The 20,741-nt window shown below is 35.0% G+C and overlaps 1 protein-coding gene across 1 annotated transcript in view; it reads right to left on the bottom strand.

Moving 5' to 3' along the window:
- The window catches only part of LOC144976470 (dehydrogenase/reductase SDR family member 4-like), a 22,091-nt gene extending 19,321 nt beyond the window's left edge, over nt 1–2,770 (bottom strand). The window contains exon 1 of the mRNA XM_078920762.1: nt 2,639–2,770. The gene's annotated coding sequence lies outside the window, so the exon portion shown is untranslated. The remainder of the gene's footprint in view (nt 1–2,638) is intronic.
- Nucleotides 2,771–20,741: the final 17,971 nt, after the last annotated feature.

A 20,741-nucleotide genomic window follows, 5' to 3' on the forward strand; every position in this document is an offset into this window, starting at 1 on the left:
TAAGGACAGTCTGGCTTTGGTTGAAGGTCATGTTCTATTTTCGGTAGTCTGGCTTTCTAGTTATATTCTATTTTTAGATAGTCGGGGTTTCGATTTAAGAAATACAGTGGTCACCGCCTAATAAACCGTCTTATGTTATGGATGACAACATTTCCAGGCAACACACTCTTTGAGGTAGGGTATAGGGGGCGGGAAGGGGGGAGCATTGAAAAAGATAAAGCGGAAGAGAAAAGGGAAACTTTTGCTCAATGCTTTCTGGCTGAATAAGATTCCTGGTCTTTGTAAGGGTCGAACTGTTCATATCAAATTTTATTTATTTGTTAATTGTTGTTTTGTTATTCTTTTTTCCAGACAAGTAGAAACCAGTTAGTTGGATAAGGTTATACACGCCACCAAAAAGACACTTCATCTCCCTCACCATAACAGTGTATAAAACGTCGTCTTAAGCTGCTAACTGCGTGAATTCATTTTCGTCTTGCCCTCTGTTTAACCTTTCCTTTCAGTCGGTCTCTTCTTTAATCATAGCAAAGTGAGTGCAACTCACTCTTTTTTAGTTGCCGAACCGAACAGGAACCGAACGCGAGCGTTTTATCTCGGAATTAAAATTTCTTTCTTTTCCCGGGGCTACCCAATGATTTTACCCGGTGCACTGTTTTGGAATCAGAGACACAGTGCAAACACAATTTATTGCGTATCTCAAGTAGACAAAATGTGGACAGTTATTGTTAAGAAGTCCACATGAATTCATTGATTACAATTGCAAGATATGTGATTATATATTAATATTGAGGTATGTGCCAATGGACCTGATCTGAATTAGTCAGCCTATTGTGTAAGGAAATTAAGAAAATTTGATAAAAACTGTGTTGGTTTGTTTGGTACTCAATGAAGATAGCGGGTTGCTAGGTGAAGAAGCGGGATATTTGTAAAAAAAAATCCCTTTATTCAACCCCAAGGGGCAATTTGCCTTTAGGGTCTATTCCAAGGGAAGACTGGAATAACCCAGACGTCAGCCACAGTGCAGCGCCGCAAAGTAAGTGAGCTAGGGCAAGGTGAATTGCTCAAGGCTACATAACGAGGCGGATAGTCGAACTTGGTACCTTTTGGGTACGAAGCAAAGACCGTACCGTTTAGCCACGGTGCCCCTGGTGATGTACTTAATACAGAAACAAAAACTGTTAGACGAGAGAAGAAGCGGTTTATTACGCGAAGAGAGTTATTACAAGGTTGGATTTTAGGCGGTGACCACTGTATTCTATTTTAGGCACAGGTCACAGGTCATTATTCACTATGTCTGGCTATGTGGTTTTGTGGTATGACACTCCCTTTCGGATCGAAAGGTTCGAGGTTCGAGTCCGGTTCTTAGCGGCGCATAGTTGTATCATTGGAAAAGGCTCATTACTCGTATTCTCTCATCGTACTCGGGTGTAAAATGAGTACCTGGCAAGTAATATAGCCTAAAAGACGCCATGCCTCGTCCCACATGTTGGCTATGGACCCGTTGTAAAGAGCTTTGAACAAAAGAAAAGACTTGTGTAAAATAAAACAGTTGGAAAAAAAAAAGAAGAAGAAAACAGTTATATGGCGGGACGCTATAAAATGTTACTAAGAATCAACATATATACAAACAAACAAACAAACAAACAAACAAACAAACAAACAAACAAACAAATGCCCAAAAATTAGCGAAAACACATCATTCACTCACCCGGTGTGTACTTATTTGCAGGTCTGATAACCCAAATTGTAATGGTCTCAATGTTATAATGGAAGTACTCTCAAATTATTTTCCATGGCAACAATGTTAAATCAAGCCTATAATTGCGTTCGGTTTTCGGACCTGCAAATATGTGCACGTTGCCCCCAATCAAAAAAAAAAAAAAAAAAAAAGAAACCACCAAAGACCCCCCCCCCCCCACCACCAAAAAACAAAACAAAACAAAACAAACCACACACAAAAAACAAAAGAAAAAACCCTCAACAAAACAAAACAACAAGAACAATCTCAATGAAAAGAAAGGTTTGTAAAATGTATTCGAGATAACAATGTGAAAATAAATGTCAGCCTCAATTTAATAAACGAAAACTGATAATGTAGTCGTTTCGGGTTTCCCCTTTATGAATGGATGAATGAAACAGATACACGAATCTCTGTTTCATTCATCCTGTTTTATTGATCAAGGGGAAACCCGAGCGAGACGTCCATTTTATCTCTTTTCGTGAATTCAATTGAAACTTATATTCCATTTCATATTGTTTTTTATTTATTTCTTTGAGCTTCGAGCAGCAACATTTAATATTAAAATGTATTTTGTAATTGGATTCAGTAGTCTGATGTCACGCGCTCGGCAACGGCGGCCATCTTGGTTCTAAACAAAGAAAATCATTACTTTTTATTCTTCATGCTGGCTAGAGCTTTTCATTCCCTTTTCATATTCCTTGTGATCAGAATGTGTAAAAGTCAAAACATGATCAAATTGATGGTTTTTTTTTCCTCTGGATACGCGTTTAAGCTCGCCGGAGAAATATTTCATACGGGCGTCCGCCATTGTTCCGATAGTTTAGAGCCAGTGTTACTAAGCTACCATACGTCATTAGGAAGGAAGTGACGTTACGACTGTTGAAGACTATTACTCACCTAAGGATAAAACCAATATCTTACACTGAACAGATGGGGTTATTTTAATTTTCTTTTCAGTTAAACGTGTTGTTGTTCATGAAAGAAGAAACACAAACACAAAAGTGAACAATCGCCTCTCGTGGAAACACACAAGTCAACAGCGCTAATGAATGGCAACACGTGTAGGTACGTGTATGTATGAATGATCTGATTATTCAAGATTCACGCTGATTAAATCACAGCTCACACGCATGCTTGTCAAATCAGCGAACTTTCTAGTTTGTGTAAGCATTTTATCAAAGTATCTTTTTGTAAAGTGACAATAAATAGAATCAATTCAATGTAAAAGATAGAACGAAGAAAATGTCACTCAGGGCTTTGTTATTGTTTGTTGAGTAATTCTCACTTAACTCCATTGACCAGACTATAGATAGTATGCGCTTGGCTAAGAAACTCATACATTGCCTTCCGGAAGTATAACAGACCAACACACAAAACTATGTGTAATCTTAAAGGTTTAAAGTCAGGTTAATACAGTTTAGTGAGAATCACTCACAAACGCGGATGGCAAAATACAATATCAAAGGTTTGAGTGACGTCATCTTCGTTCTATCTATAGATAGTATGCGCTTGGCTAAGAGGCTCACAACATTGCCATTCGGAAGTATTAAGGAACAACACACATAACTATGTGTTACCTTGAACGTTTACAGTCTGGTTCACACAGTTCAGTGAGACATGGGAGTGTGGCGTCAATCAAAAACCCCCAAACAAACCGGTTCTATCTTAAACCATTCTTCCGGAGTACTGGCGGATAAATACCGTGTGTATTTGATCTTCTGGTTTCAGGGTGATGGCGTCTTATTTTCTAGTCTAAATATAAATGCTGGTCATCAATAAAGATCATCCATCCTCGCTCATTTACGTCCCGTAATCCTATGAATCTACCTATAGGTAGTTCGAAGATGACGTCAATCAGGTCATTGTTATTGTTTTTTTGCCATCCGCGTTTATGAGTAATGCTCACTGAACTGTATTAACCCGACTATAAATGTTCATGGATACACACAGTTTTGTGTGTTGGTCCGTTATACTTCCGGATGGCAATGTTATGAGCTTCTTAGCCAAGCGCATACTATCTATAATATTTTATGCTTGCTACTAAACAGTTATGCCACCTTTTTGATTCATTATGTAAGCTATTCATTATTAGTCCTTCGAAGGTCTGGTTACACGCATGCTTCCAAGTATTTTGGAACCGGAGGAGTAGGAGGTATTATGACGTGACGAATTCTCTGCCCTATTTCAATTCATACTAGGGAAGAAAAGTCGTTTTTTGAGTGTTTTTATTTTTTTTTCAAAATGCAGCTGTGATATATCCATTCTTCTCGCTTATGTCTTTCCCCAGCATTAAGAAAAAACACAAAACAAAACAAACAACAACAAAAAAAGGAAAAACAAAGACAAACCTCCACCCCCCCCCAAAACCCCCCTCCCCCCCCCAAAAAAAAAACAAACCCTAACAGAACAACACCCCCCTCACCCCCCCCCCCCCGCAAAAAAAAAACAAAACAAAATAAACAACAACAACAAAAAAAAAAAAAAAAAAAAAAAACAAAAAAAAAACAAAAAAAAAAAAAACAACAAGCCAATCAAATACCTCAAACATACGTGACCGTGAATTGTTTGGGACTTTGTAATTTTCTAACGAAAACAATGTGTGCGCTTTGACGTCGTTGTGTGGTTACACCCTCATAATAAATAAATAGACACATTAAACCAAAACAAAAACGAAAAAAAAAACCCCAAACAAAACATAGATAACAATGAAAACAACTTGTGTAAACACGTTGATGGATAGGCTTTTTGGGGTTAAGAATATGATGATAAACTATGTTGACAATAATAAAAATAAAAGTGCTGGTGATTATGGAGATGATTGATGATGATGATGATGATGATGACAATGATGATGATGACGAAGACGATGATCATCATGGTGATGATGGTGATGATGAACTTTACGATGAGGATGTGATGGCATGGCCTATTACAATAATATCGCATAAATTTGACCTGAGAGAGTTCTAGCCGTAGTCAACGTGTAAAATAAAAACATTTTATCAGCTTAAACCATCATCATCATCATAAACTGTAACTTAAGTCAACACAACACAGCTGATGTGTCTCGTAGCTGCTTGATATCATGTGCATACATAAATAATAAATTACCATTTCATTATTACCCTATCACATTTAATCCCTAATGTCACGTCATGTCCAATAGAAAATACTAAGGCGTTTGGTTGCCAAAACGCACCGGCTTTTTTATCCTATAAGATCCAAACTGTCTTAATCTGACTGCTGTTCTATGCCAAAACACATTTAGCAAAATTTGGCCAGAAAAGTCGTCCTTCAAACAAAATTGATCAATATATTGACCCTTATCTTGTAAAAAAAAACCTCATCAAACCTGAGACTTCTTTGAAAGTTTGAGAGTTTTTGACTAGATAAGGGAATATGGCCATTATAATCGATTTGGTATTTGAAGGACTACACGTTTTCTGGACGAATGTTTACAATGTGTTTTTTTTTTTTTCAGAGTAAATACGACAGCTGAGATGTAGAGCTTGTCTCTTTTATCTTGACTTCGAAATATATTGTTTTATCCTTTGGACAGGACAGTGAAATAGCTAACGTAGACAATGTTTGCATTGCTGATTATATTAGCACCGATACGAGAGATTGGAATCTTAATATTTTAGATAAAAATAAACAGACTAATGGGAAAAAAATTATCGGAACAAAGCAACCCCTATATGACCTTGGAACCAAATAATTTATCTCGATTCTTTTTTAAATTTTGTAATTTAACATGGATAGTTGCATTTATTTGCTATCCTAGGTGCACATATTAACAGGTCTTATAACTGAACGCAATTATGGCCTCTATTTAATATTGGTATTTCCATTACAAACAATGATCCCATACAATTTGGATTATCAGACCTGCATATGAGTTCACGTTGGTACTGGTCCATATGACAATATTATACCCTTTGGCTTGAAAATGAATGGTTGATTCTCAGGAGTGCGTTCCATGTGTCTGCAGTCCACTATGCAACTCGACCACTCTAGAGATAGATGGTCGAGAGATAAAAGGGAGTAAAGGTGCGGCTATGTGGTCTAGTGGTATGTCACTCGTTTTCGGATCGGAAGGCCCTGGGTTCGAGCCTCGCTCGGCGCATAGTTAAGTCCTTGGAGAAGGCTCTTTACTCACTTTCTCTCACCGTACTCAGGTGTAAAATGAGTACCTGGCCGTTAACAGCGTTGTCTCTGTCCCAAAAATTTGTAATATTGCCTGACAGGCGTCATGTCTCGTCCTACATGTTATGTGTTGCTGTTGGCCAGGGACCCCTTGTAAAGCGCTTTGAGCACGTTTAGTGGATATTGCGCTATATAAAAGAAACCTCAAGCTCAAGCTCAAATGTGACTCATTAATAAGGGAACAACACAAAACAAACGATGTTCGGCCTTTGACCTTTTTAAAGTAAACACGAAATTTTACCTCTAGTTTTTGGTTTATACAACTCGACCACTAATGTTTTTTTTTCTTCTTCGTATTATGCTTACACACGTTATGGACTGACCTCTGGGGTCAGCACCAGGTCAACTCCTAATTATTACGGCAGATTACGTCATATAACTAATGTCACATCCATGAGAAACCAACTCCTGGTTTTATAATAACAGTAAGTGAGTCGGGATAATTGTACAGATGTCAGGTTAAATAATAATTTAAGTAAGGCGAAATTATAATATGTCTGACTGACTTAAGGCCTTTCGCGTCCTAATCATCCGATCCGGACGACGCCTCGGCTGCATCTATAACCGTCTGTGTAAATTCTTTTGACAAAACATTGCCTTTTTCTGTGGGTACTTAATAATAATAATAATAATAATAATAATAATAATAATAATAATGATAATAATAATAATAATAATGATAATAATAATAATAATAATAATAATAATAATAATAATAATAATAATAATAATAATAATAATATAATAATAATAATAAATAATAAATAATAATAATAATAATAATAATATGATATAATAATAATAATAATAATAATAATAATAATAATAATAATAATAATATAATAATGATAATAATGATAATAATAATAATAATAATAATAATAATAATAATAATAATAATAATAATCATAATAATAATAATAATAATAATAATAATAATAATAATAATAATAATAATAATAATAATAGACTCTTGTAGAGCGCATGGTATCATCAACAATGAGGATCTTGGCGCTTTAAATTACATAAACACAAAACAATATAATTAAAGTGCATGACATCAAAAAAGAAATGTTTTTAAGGATTTCTTGAAAACAGACAATGGTTTGGATTCTCGGATTCTCTGTGGAATGGTGTTCCATACAGATGGACCAAAATGAGAAAAGGACCTTGTTCCCGCCTTTGTACGAATGCGTGGGATAGCCAAACGGGTGGTGTTATTGGAGGAAAAATTTCCTTTGGTTTTAGTTCTTAGTTATTTTGGAGGCGTTGTATGTCTCTCTCTTATTTTTTTTAACAGTGTGAATTGACGTGGGCGGTTTGCCTTTGTATTTTTGATAGGGAGAAAAAAAAGCATCATGGCAATATTAGCTGGTGTATTCTTATTATCTCTTCTAAGTAGAAAACCTTATTAAAGTCGCCATCTTGCCTCCAGGATTTGGCTAGATAAGGATATTTCATTGCAATTTTTGTACATTATATTGTTGCTTAATATTGTGGGGTTTCGGATATGATACACACATAACACACACACACACACACACGCGCATATATATATATATAAAATATATATATATATATATATATATATATATCTATATATATATAATAAGGATACCATAAAGAAAAGAAGGATGGTCTGCAAAGCCACTCCACACTAATAACATGTTGCCCTGGAAAAAAAAATGTTTTTACTCGGTAACAAAAAAAATGCTGGAGCAAAATAACTCTGTCACTGACCTGGCAATCTGTGTATGCCATCGTTTGGATCACTTGCTTCTGTTGTAAATTTCTCTGATTTATATACAGCTAGGAGCTTGGATTTAACTGAGAAAGTCCAATAAGTCATACTGATTGAGTTGATAATAACAAAGGAACGATGCCAACTAGATGTTAAAAGTTTAGTCTGGCTTTGCTCTGTTACCGACGTGGCAAAAAAATTGTCACTGACGTGGCAAAAATGAAAATGCAATTTTTAACACATTTCTTTTGATATAATAACATAATTTTCGGTTTCACAATTGAATAAAACAATACCAACAGTTTAGAGCACCTTGTGGTTTAATTTCAAGAACAAAAATTGTAATTTTTAACAAAAAATATATTAGTTACAAACATTTTTGGAATAAATCTATAAATAGCATTAAAAATTCGTGCTTTGTCGAAAACAAATGGCAAAATCATCAAATTAAGTTTTAATTAATTCTCCAAATCTGTTTTGAAACATAATATTCTCTTTCACTAAAAGTACTAAAATTGGTGAGCTTTAAAAAAGAAAAGCGATTTGTTTTGGACAGAAATCTTTGGATATAGCATGTTTTCATTCAAGATTTCCTGCATTGCCAATGGAGATAGTAAAATTGAACTTGAACTGAATTTCAGCCATGTCAGAATAGAAATACATGTCATAAAGGTCATTTGCATCATCGTTCATTACAAAAGTCCTTAAGAATCAATTGGTTGTCAAATTTGCCTTAAGCTTTTTTTTCTTTTGTGAATGCGGAGTGATTGAAATGAATGAATTCTTGTTTTCTTACGACAACTCCGCCTGGCAGGTGAGAGCGTGGCTCTACCGTGTGAGCTATCCACGAACACAAAAATATTCGTTTCAAACTCAAAGTCATTTCTAAATCCCTCTCTCACCCACTTCTTGAGACCGCCGATTCGTTCACCACTATCGCGAAGTAATTTTGACCAGCAGTTAAGCTTAATAGCCAATATTCTCATCACAAACATATAACATAGAAACGATTGAGACATTGAGTATGCTCCGGTGTATGGGGTGAATTTTTAATTCAGAAAAGTGAGTGGAGCAGGCACTTATGTTGGCAACAACAAGATATGAAGTGACCTGCCAGGCGGAGTTGTCGTACCAATAAGGTCGCAGGTTCAAACCCCACCACCGCCGCGAAAAATTTTTTTATTCTCTATTGTCTTCTGGCACTTTTCTACTCACTTCATATCTTGTTGTTGCCAACATAAGTGCCTGCTCCACTCACTTTTCTGAATTAAAAATTCACCCCATACACCGGAGCATACTCAATGTCTCAATCGTTTCTATGTTATATGTTTGTGATGAGAATATTGGCTATTAAGCTTAACTGCTGGTCAAAATTACTTCGCGATGGTGGTGAACGAATCGGCGGTCTCAAGAAGTGGGTGAGAGAGGGATCTAGAAATGACTTTGAGTTTGAAACGAATATTTTTGTGTTCGTGGATAGCTCACACGGTAGAGCCACGCTCTCACCTGCCAGGCGGAGTTGTCGTACCAATAAGGTCGCAAGTTCAAACCCCACCACCGCCGCGAAAAAATTTTTTATTCTCTATTGTCTTCTGGCACTTTTCTACTCACTTCATATCTTGTTGTTGCCAACATAAGTGCCTGCTCCACTCACTTTTCTGAATTCAAAACAGATTGTAGAGATTTTTCGTCTGATAAAAGATGTATATAGAGGGAATCGAAGTGGTTATTTGATTTTGGTAGCGGAGTCGTCATTCTATAGGAATCAGTGCATCAACAACCAGAGACGATGGTTTTTCTAAGCAAGCCCTGCAACTGTCTAATGAAGAGGAAGATGAATTTGGTTTGCAGATAGAGTCAAACAATAATTGCTTGCTATCAGTGTTCCTTGAAAGACTTTTCTTGATTCCACTAACATGTTTGAAGTTTTCCTGATACACACAGCAGCAAACATTTTGATCCCTCTCCAATATGAGCTAAATATTATGTGCTAGGTACCTGGTAGAAATTTTTGATTTGCCTATTTTGGAATCAAGTTTTTTAGGTTTTATAAATGGACTTTTTTACAGTTGAAAGTGACAGCTTCTTTTGCTTCCTTTATTTACCATCTTTAGTTCTGTCCTTAACTAATGCCCTTAATAGCGGATCGACAACTATCCTTTTTCGGACACATAGTAAGGAAAGATAAAAATGAATACCTGGCAAGTTGTGGAAAAATACCTGGTAAACGCGCCCGGGGGAGACAAAGAAAAACACTCATAGACCAACTGAAGGGCTTCACCAACCTAACAATCCAAGAGGTGTTTGAAAAAGCAAGGGACAGGGAGGAATGGAGAGAGATAATTCATGCAGTATCTGAAGCCTGGACCAGGCATGGAACCTAGAAGAAGAAGAAGAAGAGTTCTGTCCGTTGTGAAAATTTTCACCAGTTACCAGGAGATCATATCTCATTCATAAAACTTCTGAACTTCAATGTCTACGGTCAATCCACTTATCTTAGTCTTAGTGGCTGTACTGTCTGCTTTTGAAAATTTACCAGCAAGAGAAAAAACAATGCTGACTTTCTGTATGAATTCCTTGGTAGACTGGATTTAGCTTTTGACAAAGCACTTACAAATGCTTGTAGATAGTATGCGTTTGGCCAAGAAGCTCATAACATTGCCATCCGGAAGTATAACTGACCAACACACAAAACTAGGTGTAACCTTAAACGTTTATAGTCTGGTTAATACAGTTTAGTGAGTATTACTCATAAACACGGATGGAAATTAACAATAATAATGACCCGAGTGACGTCAACTTCATTCTATCTATACATAGTTGAACGCTTTTTATTTTAGAGCCGCTGATTTTAAATTTTTTTCCTCTGTTATTGCTCTGAATTCCACTTCTTTTTCTTTTCACTACTTTTATGCTCTATTCTTTTCATTTTTAATCTGGACTTTCTCTGTTGCTCTACTAGTCGTTTCCCCCATCCTGAGTTTCTCCTCCTCCATCATGCCCATTCTATTTTGTCTCATTCTTTCTGTTGAGATAGTTGGAGTCATTGTTCAGTTGCAATCTGCGGAAGAGGGGCAGACATACATTTTATACTTTAACAACCAACAGAAACCCAACAATACGATTCAATAGTCTGATGGCAACGGCGGCCATCTTGGTTCTAAACAAAGAAAATCATTGCTTTTTATTCTTCTTGCTGGCTAGAACTTTTCATATGCCTTGTGATCAGAATGTGTAAAAGTCAAAACATGATCAAATCTATGTGTTTTTTTCCCTCTGGATATCCTTTATGCTCGCCGGAGAAATATTTCATACGGGCGTCCGCCATTGTTCCGATAGTTTAGAGCCGGTGTTACTAAGTTACCATGCGTCATTAGGAAGGAAGTGACGTTACGACTGTTGAAGAGTATTATCAATACATTTTAAAATGTCAATGACTCCCATGCATTGTTGTTAATATTTTATGCATGGGACAATTACTTGTTCACAAACCGGATGTTTCGTCATACAGTGCCACGTCAGTGACGGTCCCATTTATTTTTCTGATCACTTTCTTCTTACCATTTACTGGTAATCAAATAGTAAGATTAATATTCAAGTGTACACAAAAAGATAAATCAATAGGGAATGAGATTAGCGGAAGAGTAGCGTCCCTTGGTTCGACGTCACCCATAGTCTGTGTGACGTCACCGGTGGAAAAGTTATTAGAGAGAGAACGTCATGTTGGTTGTGCGCATGCGTCTCTGGTCCTCGCTTCCGCATCCTTCTGAAAAAAAATAAAATTATGTGCTTCTTTTTGTCACTGTCACATTCTTTTTGTCACATTCATAATATCTAAGGTAAGTTGTCAAGATTGATAAACTAGGAACATGTAAAACGTCATCTCAATCTTTTGTAAAGCTGTCACCAAACCAATTACCTAACAAATCATACAGATATTATCCTTTATTAACTTAAATCTAAATTACACAACAGTAAGAAACCAAAATCAATAAAAATTCACTTACTTTAATGTCTGCCACATGTGCTCCACATTCATTGAGTTTTGAAGATGAAAACTGTAGGATAGCGCCGTTGTGTTTTAGAAAATTAAAAATTAAACTATCCTGGATGGTAAAAAGTACAAATACGATCACCAGTGAATAGATTTATTTTTTGACCTTAGTGATGACTTTTTATGGACTTGCCCATATATATATATATATATATATATATATATATATATATATATATATATATATATATATATATATATATATAAAAGGGGAAATGATATAATTAGATTAATAAATAACGAATAAATTCCCTTTATTCATCCTCAAAAATACTTTAATTCTTCAAGCTCAAATCATAGGGAAGACTGAAGTAACTCAAGCGCTAGCCGCAGGGAAGCCCCGCAAAGTGAGACAGTGCGTGGTGACTCGCTCAAGGTCACACAGCGAGGCAGGCGGGGGAGGGTGGATTGAACTACCTTGTTAAGAAGCAGGGGGCATGCCGTGCAGCTGAGCCACGTACAGTATTGAATATGGGCATATTCATGGGTTGAGTGCGGCTATGTGGTCTAGTGGTATGACACTCGATTGTGGATCATAAATGTCCTGGGTTCGAGCCTCGCTAGGCGCATAATTGAGTCCTTGGAAAAGGCTCTTTACTCACATTCTCTGACCGTACTCAGGTGTAAAATGAGTACCTAGCCGTTAACAACGTTGTCTTTGTCTGAAAAAAATTAATATCGCCTTAACAGACGTCATGTCCCGTCCTACATGTTAAATGTTGCTATTGACCAGGGATCCCTTGTAAAGCGCTTTGAGCACATTTAGTGGATATGCCCTATATAAAAGCTCTTCTTTTCAGTGCTACTGAAAACGATTCACTTCCCTATGTTTATTCTCTCTGAAAAAAAAGTGTGTATGAATCAGTGCCAGACAAAGCAAGAAAGAAAATACGAGAACAAAAATCATCCCAAATATATCAGCCTGCCTGGACTGGGGATCGAACCTCAAACCTCCTGAATACCATTCAGAGATACTGCCATTACACCACAGAGGTTACCCGACAGTTTAATTCTAATTGAGCTCTTAAAAAAAAGTGAGCTTTTATGAAATGCAATATCCACTAAACGTGCTCAAGGTGCTTTACAAGGGGTTTCTGGTCAACAGCAACATTTAACATTTAGGACGGGACATGACGCCTGCTAGGGGATATTACTTTTTTTTTTGGACAGAGACAACGCTGTTAACGGTAAGGTGCTCATTTTACACCTGCGTACGGTGAGAGGATGTGAGTAAAGAGCCTTTTCCAAGGACTCAACTATACATCGAGCGAGGCTCGAATCCAGGACCTTCCGATCCGAAAGGGAGTTTCATACCACTAGACCACATAGCCGCAATGCCAATACTACCCACAAGGATACGTGCCTTCTCAGCTGTGATCCCTCTCTTGAATCACAAAACACAAACATTGAATTTATTATCTCTGCACACAACATGCATCCATCCGTTTTTCATTTACTGCAGTCTTCTTCTTCTAGGTTCCATGCCTGGTCCAGGCTTCGGATACTGCATGAATTATCTCTCTCCATTCCACCCTGTCTCTTGCTTTTTCAAACAGCTCTTGGATTGTTAGGTTGGTGAAGCCCTTCAGTTGGTCTATGAGTGTTTTTCTTTGTCTCCCCCGGGCGCGTTTACCAGGTATTTTTTCCACAACTTGCCAGGTATTCATTCTTATCTTTCCTTACTATGTGTCCGAAAAAGGATAGTTGTCGACCCGCTATTAAGGGCATTAGTTTCCTTTGTTGGTATGTTTGTTTTAGCACTTCTTCGTTCGTTTTGTGTGCAATATACGATATTCTCTGCATCCTTCTCAAGCACCACATTTCAAAAGCTTCACTGCAGTACAAATCATCTATTAGTTCGTATTTTCGTTAGTATTTTATAGCATACGTTACTGCCTCGATTTTTCATCAGCACAACACAATCGTATTTGAGTTTAATAGTGCTAGATCTATATCTACAAGACGAGTAAGATTGAGGGAGTGGTTGTTGCGAGTTTTCTGGCTATATGATTATCTAAATAATATAAGTTTAAAAAAAAAGAAAAAGAAAAAAGAATATTAATATAACATAATTCTAATACACAGCATTGTGGTATATTGGTATGACATTCGCCCTCGAACCGCAGGTAAAGTGTTCGAGTCCCGCTTTGAGCAGCGCAAAGTTGAGTCCTTCCAAAAAAAAAATTTCCATATGATAATGAGGTGACAATAATAATAATAATAATAATAATAATAATAATAATAATAATAATAATAATAATAATAATAATAATAATAATAATAATAATAATAATAATAATAATAATAATAATAATAATAATAATAATAATAATAATAATAATAATCTACATCATCATCATTTTGTTGAAATCTGAAAGCGAAGAAATTAAATATGGTTTCTTCTCTAACATGAATGAAAACATAGGATTCATAACTACAAATAAATGCCAGGCAAATTCACGGGTTCCTTATTTGCACTATTTACAGCCTACAATAATACTGTCTCCTGGACATCTTTGTAGATAAATACAAAAGACAACTTGCAGGCAATGTACAAATAAATAACTCGTGGTTTCATTTTTTATTACCTTCTATATATTTTAGTTTTTATCATCAGTGCTTATTTAATCGTTTTCCCAAAATATTTAGTAAAAATTGTCAGTTTAAACCTAGAAAGAGTAGCGTTAGCTCTCCTCTTTCTAGGGTTTAACTAAAGATATTGAAAACGTTTCTTTGTTAATGTTTGCAAATCAACAATAAGGTTAAGTCGACGTGAACATACTTGCAGGTCTGATAACCCAATTCCTTATGGACTCATTGTTATAATAAAAATATTTGAAAATGACGCAAAACATTGTCCATTACAACAATGTTAAACTGGGCCCATAAGTGGTTTCGGATGTCAGACCTGCATATATGTACACATCGGGTTAAGTCCTAAGTCTGAAGTTGCAATAAAATAACAGTAGATAGAGAAAGGTTAGACCAATGGGTAAACAAACCCAAAGAATAATAATATATGAATAGTTGGAGAAAGTTAAAGCAAGACGATCTAAGTAATATTATCACTACATATTTTTTTACGGGTTTTACAGAGCTTGCAACACATCAAGGTCATATCAGCGCCAGTAAAAAGGAAGTAAATGGAATAGTAAAACGTTCCAGAATTACAATTAAAGCACTCAAGAAAAGGTAAGGCAAAGGAGAATTGGTTCAAATAGGAAACAGATGTAGATCCAGGAGCACACTATTAAAGTACTCAGTTTGAGATCACCTAAAAGTCTCACCCAGAACAAGCACAGATCCCTACTGAAAGGAATACACTCAAATGTTTACAAATTATATAATATAATATGTAAACAAAACATAATAAAGTGCATAACAAGAGAGATGGTTTACAAGAAAAAAAAATATCAACTCCCAAAACTCTAACTATACATTTGACTGTTTACCTCTCAGCCGGGGTATCCGGCCGGGGCCCGGACAAAACCAAGTAATCTCATTCTAAGACAAAGACAGAAAGCAAGTTGGAAAATAGATATAGGGGGATAAAAGACACAGCAAATACCTCCGTGCCCCTTGCCTAATGGGAGGTCAGGAACCCCAGTCACTACATAATATTAACGTAAAGGAGAGAAAATATTGAAGTTCAGATTGCGAAAACAAATAGGGAATGAGATTAGTGGAAGAGTAGCGTCCCATGATTGGACGTCACCGCGGAAGCGAGGACGAGAGACAACTGCGCACAACCAAATTGACGTTCTCTCTCTAATAACTTTTCCGCCGGTGACGTCACAGACTATGGGTGACGTCCAATCAAGGGACGCTACTCTTCCGCTAATCTCATTCCCTATAGGCAAACCATTACATATTTAATAATACGAAATAAATGCCTCTCAGTCGCGAATCAACAAAAGATAAGGCCTTGGGACATTTGATAAACGGAGCAAAAAAAAGTAAAAATACTTTCGATATTTGTTTTTTGAAATGTCTCACAAACATCGACGTCCAGTCATTTATTGTTCATTTAAAAAGAGAGTCTTGTGACATTTATGTTGAAAGCAACTGTCAAAAGCTGTTATTTGTCCATGTTATGCTGAGTTTTAAAACAGTTATCGTTATTACATAAGAATCATTCATACCTTATATCCGAAGTCTGAGAATATGGGTTTCTGGTCTCCGACCATTGGTTACGCTTATTTGAAACTCATTTGTTGCAAGAGGATTTTAACATAAGCAACACCACTCATATATTGTCTAAATGTGCAGCTATTTGGTCTTGTGGTATGGCACTCGCTTTCGGATCGGAAAGTCCTGGGTTCGGCGCAAGGTTGAGTCCTAGGAAAAGACCTTTTACTCACATTCACTTACCGTATTCTGGTGGTTAACAGCGTTGTCTCTGTCGAAAATATGTAATATCGCCTAACAGGCGTTGTGTCTCGTTCTACATGTTTAGTGTTACTGTCGGCTAGGGAACCATTTGTAAAGTGCTTTGAGCACGTTTAGTGGATATTGCACTATATAAAAGCTCAAGTTATAAAAAATGTATTGAAAATGGTGTCATTAGAAAATTTTGAAACTGTCTTCGTAAATTTTTGATTTTAGTTAGCTATAGTTGATCTCGCACTAATTATAAGCTCATCACTTTTTATTAAAAGATTTAAGTTTTATGTTAGAGTCTGGCAAAATTTCCACTTAGAAGAGGCTTACATTTATGTTGTGCTACAAATTCATTTTAAGCTAAATAGTTGTGCAACATATTATGGGATGGGAAGCGAGGGAATTTTGTAATTAATGAAACAACTTTCGACCACAGACATTTTCAGACGTAGGACGGTTGAGGTGCAGGTCAGAGAGCGACCTGACCCCCAAGGTTCCGTTACGAGAACAAACGTCTCGACTCCTTCCTAATCTTACCTCTTCTACCGTACAACACGAAAAGGCTTTTATTCCTTTTGGCCAGAAAAAAAGTTTATTCGCTATAGAAGGAACGAAATTGATGTCACTCAGCTCTTTGTTATTGTTTTTAAGTCAACTATTTTTATGAGTTGCTCTCATTAAATTTTATCAATTATACTATAAACTTTAAAGGCTAGGCATAGTTTTGTATGTTGGTACGTTATATCCGGCTGGCGGATGTTGTAAGTAATTTAACAAAGCGCATATCATCAATATCAATAGATTAAAAAGACCCCTTAAATTGTCTTAAATTGTCTTAAAGCTGAGAATTCTTTGAAGTCATCGCTTAAATACTTTTAGACAAGGTGACAGTCATTTCTTTTTCGCTAAAGTGATATAAAGGCATTTTGTTATAGTACGTCATTTGTGATGTTACAAAAACCCTTGAATGGTGTCATTCTATTGTCCTATACCTTGTATTCACACGCAATAAAACCGACTCAGGGTTAATTAACTAACATGTGTCATTTAGTACGATTAGCAACAAAAAAAGTGACAACGTTTTGTCGAAGTTGATCAATGTTTTAAATTGTGTAGATATGTAATATTCTACATTAATTGGTGATGTGATTCTTCTAGTTGTGTAATTGATGGGTATCTAAGACAATTAAGTTTTGATACTGTCATTGACTCGACGTCTAATTGGGACTTTTAAATCAGCCAGAATGTTTATCAGTTCGTTCATTGTTTTTGATATTTTAGTTGTGCGATTCTATTTATCTATTTCTTTCCCCCCATATTTCCCCAAGTATTGATATTGTTTCTTGTAATTTATTATTCGATGGAGTTCCGGGGTTAGTTTCCTTGGACGAAAGCTGTTGATAAACGGTCTAATATCAACGTTTAAACATTTTTGATATTATATAATATATATATATATATATATATATATATATATATATATATATATATATATATATAAAAACAGCGGTAGAGATTATGTTGTTTAATGTTCTATTTAATTGAGCTCATTTCAAATTATTGTATAGAATTAGAGGCAAGGAAATCAATTTTTTTTCTTCTTGTGATTCAAATGAATTGGAATTTAACGAGGAGTTGCAGAGCATTTTTGTTTCCGAAAATTGAAGACAAAATGGCTTTAAGCATGACTTGGATTTAGACTTATATTAATCAGTAGTAATACTTTTCTTGGTTAGTGAAGGATTAAAGACATCAGTGGCGGTTCTAGCCTATTTATAGTGGTGGGGCAAAGATGATTCGGTCATATATATATATATATATATATATATATATATATATATATATATATATATATATATATATATTTTTTTTTTTTTTTTTTTTTTGTTTTTGTTTTTTTTTTTGTTTTTTTTTGTTCACCTTAAAAAAAAATATTTCAACCACAGATAATCACATTCACAATGAAATGACAATACCAGTAGATTTTAATTATACCAAACGTAATCAAAAATGAATCACGAAAGAGAATACAACAAAAAAATAAAGCGAAGAGACATAATGCGACAACACCTTGACAATACAAGTCCATTTCGTTCACTCGAAAAATTAAAGAGATGCTTTAATCTCTCAACGGCGAGATTAATATTTCTGTTACATTACTGGTTTTCAGTAGTACGTAGTAACTTTAAAATTTTCATCGAGAAGCAACAACAGCGATATGACTCGAGTTTCATTCAGAGCTCAAATTGCATCATTTTTACTGCTCTCTTGGTGGTTAGAATGATTGTGCCGGTGGTGGTAGTGGTTGGAATAGTGGTAGCGGTGGTGGTGGTGGTGGAGGAGGAGGAGGAGGAAGAGGAAGAGGAGACGGTGAGGGAGGATGTAATTATGGTAGTGGTTTTGGTGGTACTGTTGGTTAGAATGATAGTTGTGGAGACGATGACGGAAATTGTATGATGATGTTGATATTGTTTTTATTGCTATTGTAGTACTTGTTGTTAATGTTAATGTTGTTGTTGTTGTTGTTGTTGTTGTTGTTAATGATGATGATGATTATGATGACAACGACGATGTCGTCGACAATGATGATTACTATACGATATTACAAAGTTTATTCAATCTTAGGCTTTCGCCAATAAATCATACAATTTGATGACAACATACATGAAAGTGGAAAAAAATGATAAATGGAACAAACAATAAACTGATACCATTAATAACCACACAAAAAGAACAAAAAACAATCGTAATCCCACCAATACGTACAATAATAATAGTAATGATAATAATAATAATAATAATAATAATAATAATAATAATAATATAATTAATAATAATAATAATAATAAATAATAATAATAATAATAATAATAATAATAATAATAATAATAATAATAATAATAATAATAATAATAATAATAATATAATAATAATAATAATAATAATAATAATAATAATAATAATAATAATAATAATAATAATAATAATAATAATAATAATAATAACAAATGATAATAATAACAATAATAGTATTACCATCATCATTACTACCACCACCATCATTATTAAGTTTGCAATCAGTTTTTCTCGTTTTTTTAAAAATTTGATACCTATAATAGACGAAAATTCCGGTGATTTTGTTAAAGGGTAGTTAAAATATCTAGGATTTTATTAATCCTGAAAACTACGATTTTTATTTTCCTATTTCAAGTAGGCAGGTCTGCTATGACAAGTATCAGTTCCATAGTAAAAAAAAAAAAAAAAAGACAAAAACAAAGTTTATTTAATCTTAGGCTGTCGCCAGTAATTCATACAATACAATTAAGATAAAACAATGCTACCAATCTCTCCTCATGCATTCGTTAGACTATGACAATAACGACCGTGTTATCTTTACTCCTTACCGACCCAACCAACCCCTAGCTTCCCACCTCTTCATCACGAACTATCTTATGTATGTATTAGCTTCAGGACGGGCAAGTACGGAATCTGCCCACCCTTCCTTTAAACGTCTTTATTTCCTCTATAACTTAGTTAGAATTCAACTCTCTCTTTTCTCAGAAGAGTATTTCTCGTATACTAATTCAAGTGTTGAGAAAACCAAAATGGTGGTTGTATTTTATATATTTATTTAGCCTTGACTTTTGAATAAAAATGTTTTGTTTTATTAGAGGAAATACAATAGAAAATTACATTGTTTTGCAAAAATATTTAGTCTGGCAATAAAAATACAGCGGTAATTACTTTAAGAATTGGAAAAAAAAGAACTAACAAATTAATTTGTTAAAGAAAAACAAAACAAAACAAAAAAATCAAATAAGAAAACAATTTAAATAAATGAGTTTTGAGAAGCACTAAGGAAAACGAGGGAAAAAAAAAGAAATAATTTAAATGGATAAACAAATATATAAAAACAACACAAGTTAATACTAAATTGATATATTAGTAAATTAATAAATTCAATTCAATACTGAAACCTTCCCAATGTCATTACATCAATGGTACCAGCACAAGTAAGGCAATAAATAAGAAAAAGTACGTTTGCCAAAATCTCTATTTAATTTAGTGTTCACTGGTTTATAAGGTGGGCTCATTTGAATTAGCCCGACCTAGTACTAGAGAGGCCAGACAGCAAAATCGGAGTTCACTGTCAGGCGACAAGACGATGAGATGACGATGTGGGCGGAGTGGAGTGATTTGAGGGGGGGGGGGTGATAAAAAGAACAGGAGCGTATCCTGGTTTATGTATTACGGGGTGCATGGTGATTCGCAATCTATCAAAAATACACACAAATTGATTTCAGTACGAAGTATCAAGTTTAAGTACTAACTTTTGAAATTATCTTATTTAAATTAGATTATTTTGGACCTAGTAATACAGCTTATAACTTGAAAAAACAGGCTGGTATTTGCCCACCCTGCCCATTATTACCAGCCGTCCCTGAAAGACATACACTTTTCATATACATAAATATTAATTGGCTTTCTTGGATTATTTATTTGGTATATTAGTAATCAATTTCATACTTGAATGACCCCGCGTCAAATTCTGTAAAATCAATTCTAAATCATAAACTCCGGACATCTTCTAATTTCTTTCATTCCAAGCAAAAGAGGAT

Source organism: Berghia stephanieae, chromosome 7 (assembly GCF_034508935.2).
Source record: "Berghia stephanieae isolate SIO BIC M18660-M18661 chromosome 7, UCSD_Bste_1.3, whole genome shotgun sequence".
Taxonomy (NCBI): domain Eukaryota; kingdom Metazoa; phylum Mollusca; class Gastropoda; order Nudibranchia; family Aeolidiidae; genus Berghia; species Berghia stephanieae.